Source organism: Equus przewalskii, chromosome 6, assembly GCF_037783145.1.
Source record: "Equus przewalskii isolate Varuska chromosome 6, EquPr2, whole genome shotgun sequence".
In the NCBI taxonomy this organism is placed as follows: Eukaryota; Metazoa; Chordata; class Mammalia; order Perissodactyla; family Equidae; genus Equus; species Equus przewalskii.
This window is the reverse complement of record NC_091836.1, coordinates 74,164,465-74,174,088: the sequence shown is the minus strand read 5'-3', so window position 1 is coordinate 74,174,088 and position 9,624 is coordinate 74,164,465. Positions and strand designations below refer to the sequence as shown.

At 35.4% G+C, this 9,624-nt stretch overlaps 1 pseudogene; it reads left to right on the top strand.

Moving 5' to 3' along the window:
- Nucleotides 1–1,769: 1,769 nt before the first annotated feature.
- Nucleotides 1,770–9,423, top strand: LOC103554272 (olfactory receptor 51B5-like; annotated as a pseudogene).
- Nucleotides 9,424–9,624: the final 201 nt, after the last annotated feature.

The window sequence follows — 9,624 nt, the reverse complement described above, 5'->3', positions numbered from 1 at the left end:
TAAAGCATATATGAATAAACACAGATACATTCCTTTTCTCATTAAGGAAATTATGAAATTCAGTTTTAAATTATTAAGTAATTTATTTTATTTTATTTAAATTTATTTAATTATTGACACAATGCGGAAGAAAACAGTATTAAGAAAATATATTATAGATGAACCTAGACAGACAATCAAGAAAGGCTTCAATGAACATTTCTTTGAGTAAAAATTTTATTGAAGTTAGTTTATGTAAAGAAATGTGAACAAATCATAAAAGTATATTTCAATGAATTTGTTGCAAAATAAATTCACCATTGTAATTGACACCCAGAACCAAAAATAGAACTTTATAAGCACAGCAAAAGCCCCTTTGTGCCCCTATCCAGTCTGCCTCCTACACTGGTTTTACCTAGTTGTGACGTTTACAAAGTAGACGTTTACAAAGTGTTCTTTTGTGTCTGGCATCTATGTTATCCCAAACTTTGCGAGAAATACCGGTGTGTTTGTATCTAGCAGTGGTTTCTTCATTTCCATTCCTGTACAGTGTCTCATTATATGAATGCACTCCATAGTTAACTTTCTAGTCTGGATAGTTTGCAGTAATAGTTGAGGCTACTACAAATAGTGTTGCTTTGAACATTCTGCTATATGTTTATTTGAATGTTTGTTTTGTGCACAAAGGTATAAATTTGAACCTAATCATATACAGTTTCTTGTATAAGCATGTGTTCATTTATAGTAGATACTATCAATTATTTTCTAAAGTTCTTATATAGTTTTATATTTCATTAGCACCTCATGACTCTCAATTGGTTCATATTCTTAACAACACTCACTGGATATTTTGGTTTTTTTTTTAAAAAAGCCATTCTGCTGAGTGTGTAGTCATATTTCATTGGGGCTTTAATTTGGATTTCCTTGATCAGTAATAATGTTGTGCTCACTTTCAAGTATTTATTGGTCACTTGTCTTTTTCGTAAAATACCTGTTCCAGTCTTTTTCGCAGTGAAAAGAAATAGGTTGTCTGTCATTGTCTGCATTATTTTCAGGTGTTATTTATAAATTCTTGAAATGAGTTATGTCAGACATATGTATAACAAATATCGTTACTACTCTACAGCTGGCCTTTTGATTTTCTTAATAATATTTTTTCACAAAAGTGTTATTTTTAATGTATATTTACTTATGGCTTTTGTTTGTGTGTAATATGTAAGAACTCTTAAATCCAAAATCACAATATGAATCCTTCATATCCAGGAACATGGAATATCTTCCATTTATCTGTGTCTTTTTCAATTTCTTTCATCAGTATCTTGTAATTTTTCATGTACAGATCTTTCACCTCTTTGGTTAAATTTATTCCTAAATATTTTGTTGATTTTGATGCTATTGTAAAGGAGATTTTCTTTTCAGATAGTGCATCTTTAGTGGATAGAAATGAAACTTGTTTTTACATCTTGATTTTTTAACTTTCAACTTTATTGAAATTGCTTATTAGTTATAACAATTTGTTGTGGAATCTGTAGGATTGTCTATATATAAGATAATATCATCTGCAAACAGAGATAATTTTACTTATTCCTTTCTGACTTGGACACCTTTTATTTATTTTTCTTGCCTAATTGCTCATATGGAACAACCAAAATCCCTAGATAACTAAAGAAATCCTGAGAAAGAAGAATAAAACTGGAAACATCACACTTACTGATTTCAAATTGTATTACAAAGCTATAGTAATCAAAACAGTGTAGCACTGGCATAGAAACAGACAGACACATGGACCAATGGAACAAAACGGAGAGCCCAGAAATAAACCCCAACATGTGTGGTCAACTACTAGTCTACAGGTGAGCCAAGAATACTCAATGGGGAAAATTTCTTAAATAAAGGGTTTTGAGAAAAATGGATATTCATGTGCAAAATAATAAAAATGGACCCTTATCTTATAGCACTCACAGAAATTAACTTGAAATGGTTCAAAGACTTAATGTAGGACTTGAAAGTATAAAATTCCTAGGAGAAAACATAGAGAAAAACTCCTTGACATTGGTTTTGACAACGATATTTTGGATAAGACACTAAAAGAGAAGTAAGAAACACACAATTAAACAAGTTGAGTTATATCAAACTAAAAAGCTTCTGCATAGCAAAAGAAACAATCAACCAAATGAAAAAGCAACTTATGGAATGAGAGAAAATACCTGCAAACCATATCTGATAAGGTCTTAATATCCAAAATATATTAGGAACTCATACAACTCAGTAGCAAAAAAACCAACAATTCGATTAATAAGTTGTCAGAGGTCCTTTATAGACATTTTTCAAGAATGACATACAAATGGCCAACAGGTACATGGAAAAATATACAACATCCCTAATCATCTGGGAAATGCAAATGAAAACCACAATGAGATATCACCTCACAATTGTTAGAATGGCTATCATCAAGAAGACAAGAGATAACAACTGTTGGGGATGATGTGGAAAAAGGAAATCTCTGTGCACTGTTGGTGGAAATGTAAATTGATGCAGCCAGTGTAGAAAACACTTTGGAGGTTACTCAAAATATTAAAAACAGAACTTCCATATGATCACACGATCCAGCAATCCAACTTCTGGATATATATCTGAAGGAAATGAAATCTCTATCTCAAAGAGATATCTGCACCCCCAAGCTCAATGCAGCATTATACACAATTGCCAAGGTATGGAAGCTACCTAAGTATTCATCAATAAATGAATGGATAAATAAAATTATATTATCATATATATTGTATATATCATTCCATATCTGATATAATGGTATATTGTTCAATCATAAAAAATAAGGAAATTATGCCTTTTGCAGCAACATGGATGAAACTTGACAGCATTATGCTAAGTGAAAAAAGTTAAATAGAGAAAGACAAATTCTGTATGATCTCACTTATATGTGGAATCTAAAACACACAAACTCATAGAAATAGAGAGTAGCATGGTGATTGACAGGGGCTGAGAGTTGAGGAAATGGGCAGATGTTGATCTAAGGGTACACACTTGCACTTATAAGATGAATAAGTTCTGGGGATCTTATGCAAGCATTGTTAGCATGGTGACTAACAACACTATATTAAGTACTGGAAAGTTGCTAAGAAAGTAAATCTTAAATGGTCTCACCACAAAAAAGACGGTAATTATGTGAGGTGATGAAGCTGTTTATTAACCTTATTGTGGTAATCATTTTATAATACATGTGTTATGAAATCGTCATATTGTAAACCTTAAACTTACCCAAGGTTATATGTCAATTATATCTCAATAAAGCTGGGGAAAAATTTTAAAAATAAAATCCAAAAAAATTTTTTAAAAAAATCAATTGGGCATATTTATGTAGGTTATTTCTGGATTCTGTATTCTCTTCCACTGTTTTATACATCTATCACTCCATCAATACCATACAGTTTTGATTGTTATAACTGTATAATACATCTTAACATTGAATAGAGTTAATCCTTCCATTTTATTCTTTTTCAAAATTATTTTAACTATTTAAATTCTTTGTCTTCTCATATAAATTTTAGAATAAGCCTATCTTTAAAAAGCTTTGCTGAGATGTTGACAGGAATTTCAATAAACTATTGGTCAATTTGGGGGAAATTGATATCTTTACTACCTTGAGTCTTACATTCCATGAACACAGTATGTGTCTCTATTTATTTAGGTCCTCCTTGATATTGTCCATCAGGATTTTGTAATTTTTAGCATCCCATCCTGTACGTGTTTTATTTTGTTTATCCCTAAATATGCATTGAGTATTAAAGAGGTTACATAATTTGTCCGTGTTTACATTGCTAGTGTATTAGTTTTCAAGGGCTGCCACAACAACGTACTTCAGACTGAATGGCTTAAACAACAGAGATTGATTTTCTTATAGGTCTGGAAGCTAGTAGTCCAGGATCAAGATAGTGGCAGGATTGGTTTCTTCTGAGGCCTGTCTCTTTTGCTTGTAGATGGCCGTCTGCTTTGTGTCTTCCCCTGGTTTTCCTCTGTGAACACTGGTATCTCTCTGTGTGCTTAAATTTCCTCTTATATGAACACTAGTCAGATTAGATTAAGGCCCACTCCAACAGCCTCATTTTAACTTTATTACTTACCTATAGGCCATATGTCCAAATGCAGTCACCTTCTGAGGTACTGAGAGTTAGAAATTCAACATCTGAATTTTTTTGGATTAACACAATTCAACCCATAATAGCTGGTAACCAGTTGATAATTCCAGTAGGAATCATCTGTGTCTCTGATTTGCACTACACATTACTTTAATCCTAACAAAGCATGTTAAAAACCAAAACATTTCTTTAGGAACAGGAAATTTGTTCTTCTGGTCATATATGCTTATTTTCCTCTAAAACTGGTAACCAGCAGGATGGTTCCTAGCAGGGTTGAAGGAGAAACCACAGATATTATCGCTCATGGGACTAAAGTGATGAGGTGTGCTTGGCTAAAGCAATGTGTTATAAGTACGTTCACTGCAGTTCTAGGAAAAGAGAAAAACTCTAGCAAGATGAACTCAATAAAGTAACAGTGTGGACTGCAGATTGTGGGTTCATGTTGGGTACTATGGGAAGCTGACTGGCTTTTACATATTGACTCTAGTCCTTCTAACTTTCCACTCCCAAGCTACCTTTGAGATAAACCAAGCAGGACATACAATTAGAATTCAAATAACTTAGGCCAAGAAGATGTATACACTTCCTCATGAGAGCAATTGGGCATGATTTGAATTTTGAAGTAGATATGTGGGATAAACAACCTCCTGTAGGTGATACCAGGGTCTGCTGGGGCAATAAAGACAAGAACTCTGCTTTCTCATACATAAAGCTCCACCTGAGACTCTATTAGCTCCACACCTTATTTGGAGAAGATGCTCTAAGACTTTAGAGAGATTAATTAAGTGTTCCAACTCCTTCATAGAAGAGGTTAATATAGAGAAAATATTTCTTAAGTTCCCATTTGCCTGAAACAGGAAAAACACTGAGGAGGTGCTTTCCCCATTGATAACCTCACTGACTGGATCTCTTAGCTGACTTTGAAAAGGAGCCATATGATCAGAGTCCTCAGGCAACACTCAAGAACCCTGCTCCTCATTCTTAACAATGAAACTATGGTACATGTGAGTATGGGAAAACGTCCAGAAGATGCAGAAAGAGGGTACTAGGGGATTCCTCTATAAGCTGTCTAGAGAGAAGAAAAAAGGAAGAATATTTATATCCCATAGTTCTTGATGAGTATACAGATCTCAGTCTGAAGTTGGTAGCACGTGGAAAGAGATTTGGGCAAGAGTACCTAAGACCTGCCAGGACCAGTAGTATGAATATGACTGACTATCTTATATGTCTTCTATCTAGGGAATAAACTTGAGGCACCTCGTATTCTACAAGACATTTAAATGAGGCAGAGTTGGGTGTGAATGGCAGAAAGGTTACCTGAATTTCAACATACTCAACTGTAGATTCTTCCTCTTGGTTCTATTCTCAAACTTTAATCTCATTCCTCGTAATCTCTCCTTCTAGATGGTCTTTCCTCAGCTTTTGTCTCTTCCCTCAATGTCCCTTTTTTTAGAAACCAAGAGAACCTAGCTGAAGACAGCGAATTTCCCACAGCATGAAGCAAAGCCTAGATCAGCATGGGATTTGGGGGAATAGAGAAGAGGAACTTGAGTCAAAGGTTATCAGAAAAATGGAATTTCTTCCACTTTGGGTAGTGTTCTGTGTAGTGATTCACTATTTGTGTTACGCATTCTTTTACAAGAGAAAATTCTTCACCAACTTGCATTGAGAGACTGAGTTAAAGATCATTGCTCAAGGATCAGAGAAGTAAAATAATGAAGTTGTATTTAGAACACACAAGACAAGGGGCTATGTAGGATTATCTTTGCATCAATGATTGAAGAATAAACAACACATATTACATTTTCAATAAGCACTAAATTTTGAGTTATAGCTCTTATTCCTGAGAACAGAGTATGGAGAATGAGAAGTGATTCTGTCAATTTTCTATCCATTGGGGCCAAGCCAAAAGGGCTGAATCACTGTCTCATGAGCAGTTGCCTGGCACCTCTCCAGTGCTAGAAACTTTCAGGTAGATTTCATCTATTCAGGTACAAGGGAAGCGGAGAGTTTTCTTTGGGTACATCTTAAAGGTGGTGGTTTTTGTTGGCAAAATATAACTTCAAAGAAGCATATTTGAATGAGAATATCTTAAATGGAAAAAAATCCAACTTGAATAAACTATCCTGGTATGGGACAGGAAAAAAATAGGGCATCCATTTGCTCCAATTTAGTCATATTTACTGATAACTCTTGATTTACTCAAGAGTAAATATATATCTCCCCCAGACTTCCTCCTTTGAATAAATGACTTCACCATTCTCCTATTTACCTGAGCCAGAAATGAAAAAAAAAAGAAAAATTAGTCAGACTCTCTTTATTTTTCCTTCATTCCAGTTTCCAATATATAAGAAAGTCTTAGTACTACCTCAAAAACTGTATGCTTATCTCTTTAAATTTTCTTCATTTCCACTATTCTACTAGTCAAAGTCACTCTAATGCCTCATCTGGGTTATTTCAATAGCTTTCTAACTACCCTCCCTTCTTTTATCTTGCTTGATTATCCATTCTTTTCATAGCAGTCCAAGGGATAACTTAAAAATGCAAATCAGAATATGTCACCACTCCCCCTCCACTGTGATTTTTAAAACTCTCCAATGTCTTCTCTTTGTATTTGTAGTAAAAACAAAGTTCCTATTGTTATCTATAAAGCCATATGAGACCTGACCAGAGCATGGATCTCTGACGTGACCTATTGTCCGTCTATTCTTTGTTCACTAGCTCCAGACAGGCTAATTTCTCCCCCAATGGAACGATATTCTTCTAAATCTTCATATGGCCAGTTTTTCTTTTTTGTCAGGTCTCAGCTCAAATGTTACCTCCTCTAAGATGCAGTCTTAGGTCAATCAAAATACTGTATGAAACTATATGCAATTATCATCCAAATCAATCTCTACTCAGTAGTACTGTTTTATTTTAAAATTGCATTATATTTACCTAATTTTTTCTTATTTATTATCCAACTTAGTTTACGGTTTATAAGATCAGGGATTTTGTCTCATGGTCATTTAATTCCAGTGCTTAAAATATAGTGCCTATCACAAAGTGGGCGCTCAAAATTATTGGGTGGATTAATGTATGCAAGTATAATTTCATACATATGTACATATAGACGTATATGTACATGTGCACATATAGGCATATATGTAGGTGTGCATACATACAATTTATGTATATATGTAACACGTGTGTGTGTGTGTGTATGTATACACATACATCACATTTTAGGTACTTCACTAGGTGTTGAACAAGGCAAGCAAAACATGGTTTCTATATGCAAGAAGCCCATAATCTAGTGGCAGAAGAGATGTTAAAATCTCCTTAAAGGGCATATCTCTTCCCTCCATTAACAGACAACTCTCTGTTTAAGTAGCAATAGAGCTATCATTTAGTATTGAGTGGGACAGGTTCAGAAGCCTATGGCTGAATATAAAAAGAAGAAGATGCGAATGTGGTTGCTTAAATGTAAATGGAAAACCTGAAAGGTGAGAAATTCTGGGGAGTTCTGGGGAGTTGCTATAGTGGGCCTACAGAAAAATAATGGGGAGAGAGAAAGAAACCACATGGAAATAAGAGAAGATAATTTTTTTTGAAATAAAGGATAAACTCTATCATGAACCATGTCATTGGCTGGCCTAAGCATTTATTCCAGCCCGAGTGTCTAGACTCATCTAACTTCTGGACTATTGTAGTGAGAATTGAGTAGTTATGTACTGTCCAGGAGAAAGCTAATAAACAATGTAAACATTTTTGTTCTCCCCAACTCTAATCCATGAAATTTGGAGGAAAGTGCCTCTTCCTCATATGTGTCCGCTCCTTAGCAACAGTACTAGTGGCACAGCTTCTTTATCTATAAGTTTTTCTTTTTGATTCCTGACTTTTGTTGACTATTCAGAGAAGCCGTATATATGCAGTGTAATATGGATTAGGAATCACTAGTGTGAAGGCAATTGCGGCTTTGGGTAGTAGATTAGAGTAAGGTTAGGGTTGGGTTCCTTGAAATCCTTCAAGCCTGGATTCTTCAGTGAAATCTAGTTGATGCATGAGTGATGAAAATGGTTTCTAAGTTGTAGTTTGCATCTCAAATTTCCTAAGGAGCTTCTTTAAATGCAGATGACGATGTGAACCTCCAAGGACTTAGTTAAGTAGGTAGAAGATGGTCCCTGGAAAATGCAGTTAAAACACACAAGATGCAGATTGTCCTAAGAATATGTTTTGAGAAACAATGGCTTATATTGATATCATTATTACCTTTAAGAAATAATTCTAAGATGATATACTTGGAATAATATCTTTAAAGAAGAGCTGCATTTCAATGGTAATAACTGAGAACAAAGGATATTTCTTATGGCAAACCCAACCAGTGGCCCAACAGCAGCTCCAATTCCTTCCTGTTGACTGGTTTTCCAGGCTTGGAGGCAGCTCACCACTGGATTTCCACACCCTTCTTTTTCATCTACCTCTCTGTCCTTTTTGGCAATGGCACCCTCCTATGTCTCATTAAGGAAGATAGCAATCCTCATGAGTCTATGTACTACTTCCTGGCCAGGCTGGTAGCTACAGACCTTGCAGTGACCTTGACCACCATGCCCATGGTGCTGGGAGTCCTCTGGTTGGATCACAGGGAGGTTGGAAATATAGCCTTCTTTTCTCAAACCTACTTTATACACTTGCTTTTCTTTGTAGAGTCTGGTGTTTTGCTTACCATGGCCTATGACCATCTTATTGCCATTTGCAACTCCCTTAGGTATACCTTTATACTCACTAATACTTGAGTGGTGAAAATTGGGCCAGGAGTTCTAATGAGGGGATTTGTATCTGTTGTCCCCCTAATCTTATCCCTCTATTTTTTCTCCCTATTGCCACTACCATGTCCTTTTCCATGCATTATGCCTTCACTAGGATGTCATCAAACTGGACACCACCTTCAATCAACTGTATCCAGTTATGCTTGTAGTCATTATACTTTTGCTGGATTCTCTGATCATCCTCATCTCCTATGTGTTGATACTCAAGAGTGTCCTGAGGATCGCCTCTAGAGAAGAGAGGGCCAAGACCTTCAACACTTGTATCTCCCATATTTGTTGTGTCCTGGTTTTCTATGTCACAGCGATTGGGTTGTCTCTGATTCGTCAGTTTGGGAAGCAGCTTCCATATATTTCCCACCTCATTATGAGCTGTGTGTATCTTCTATTCCCTCCGCTAATGAATCCTATAATCTAGTGTCAAGACCAAGCAGATCCAGAGTGACATTCTTCGTATTTTTACTACTCATAGAGTTGGAGCCTGATCTATGACCATCGTAGCCCCTCACACAGAATGTGAGAACTCCAGTCTTTGGCAGAGCAGCAAAGAAGTCACACTTCCAACACCCGTGATGTTGGTAAAATAGTTGTGAAAATAGAGATACAAACTGCTGTAAAGTATATCTTTAAACCCAGGTCTTTGGCATCATCTAGTCTATGCAATTTTTTAAAGAATTTCTGCATAC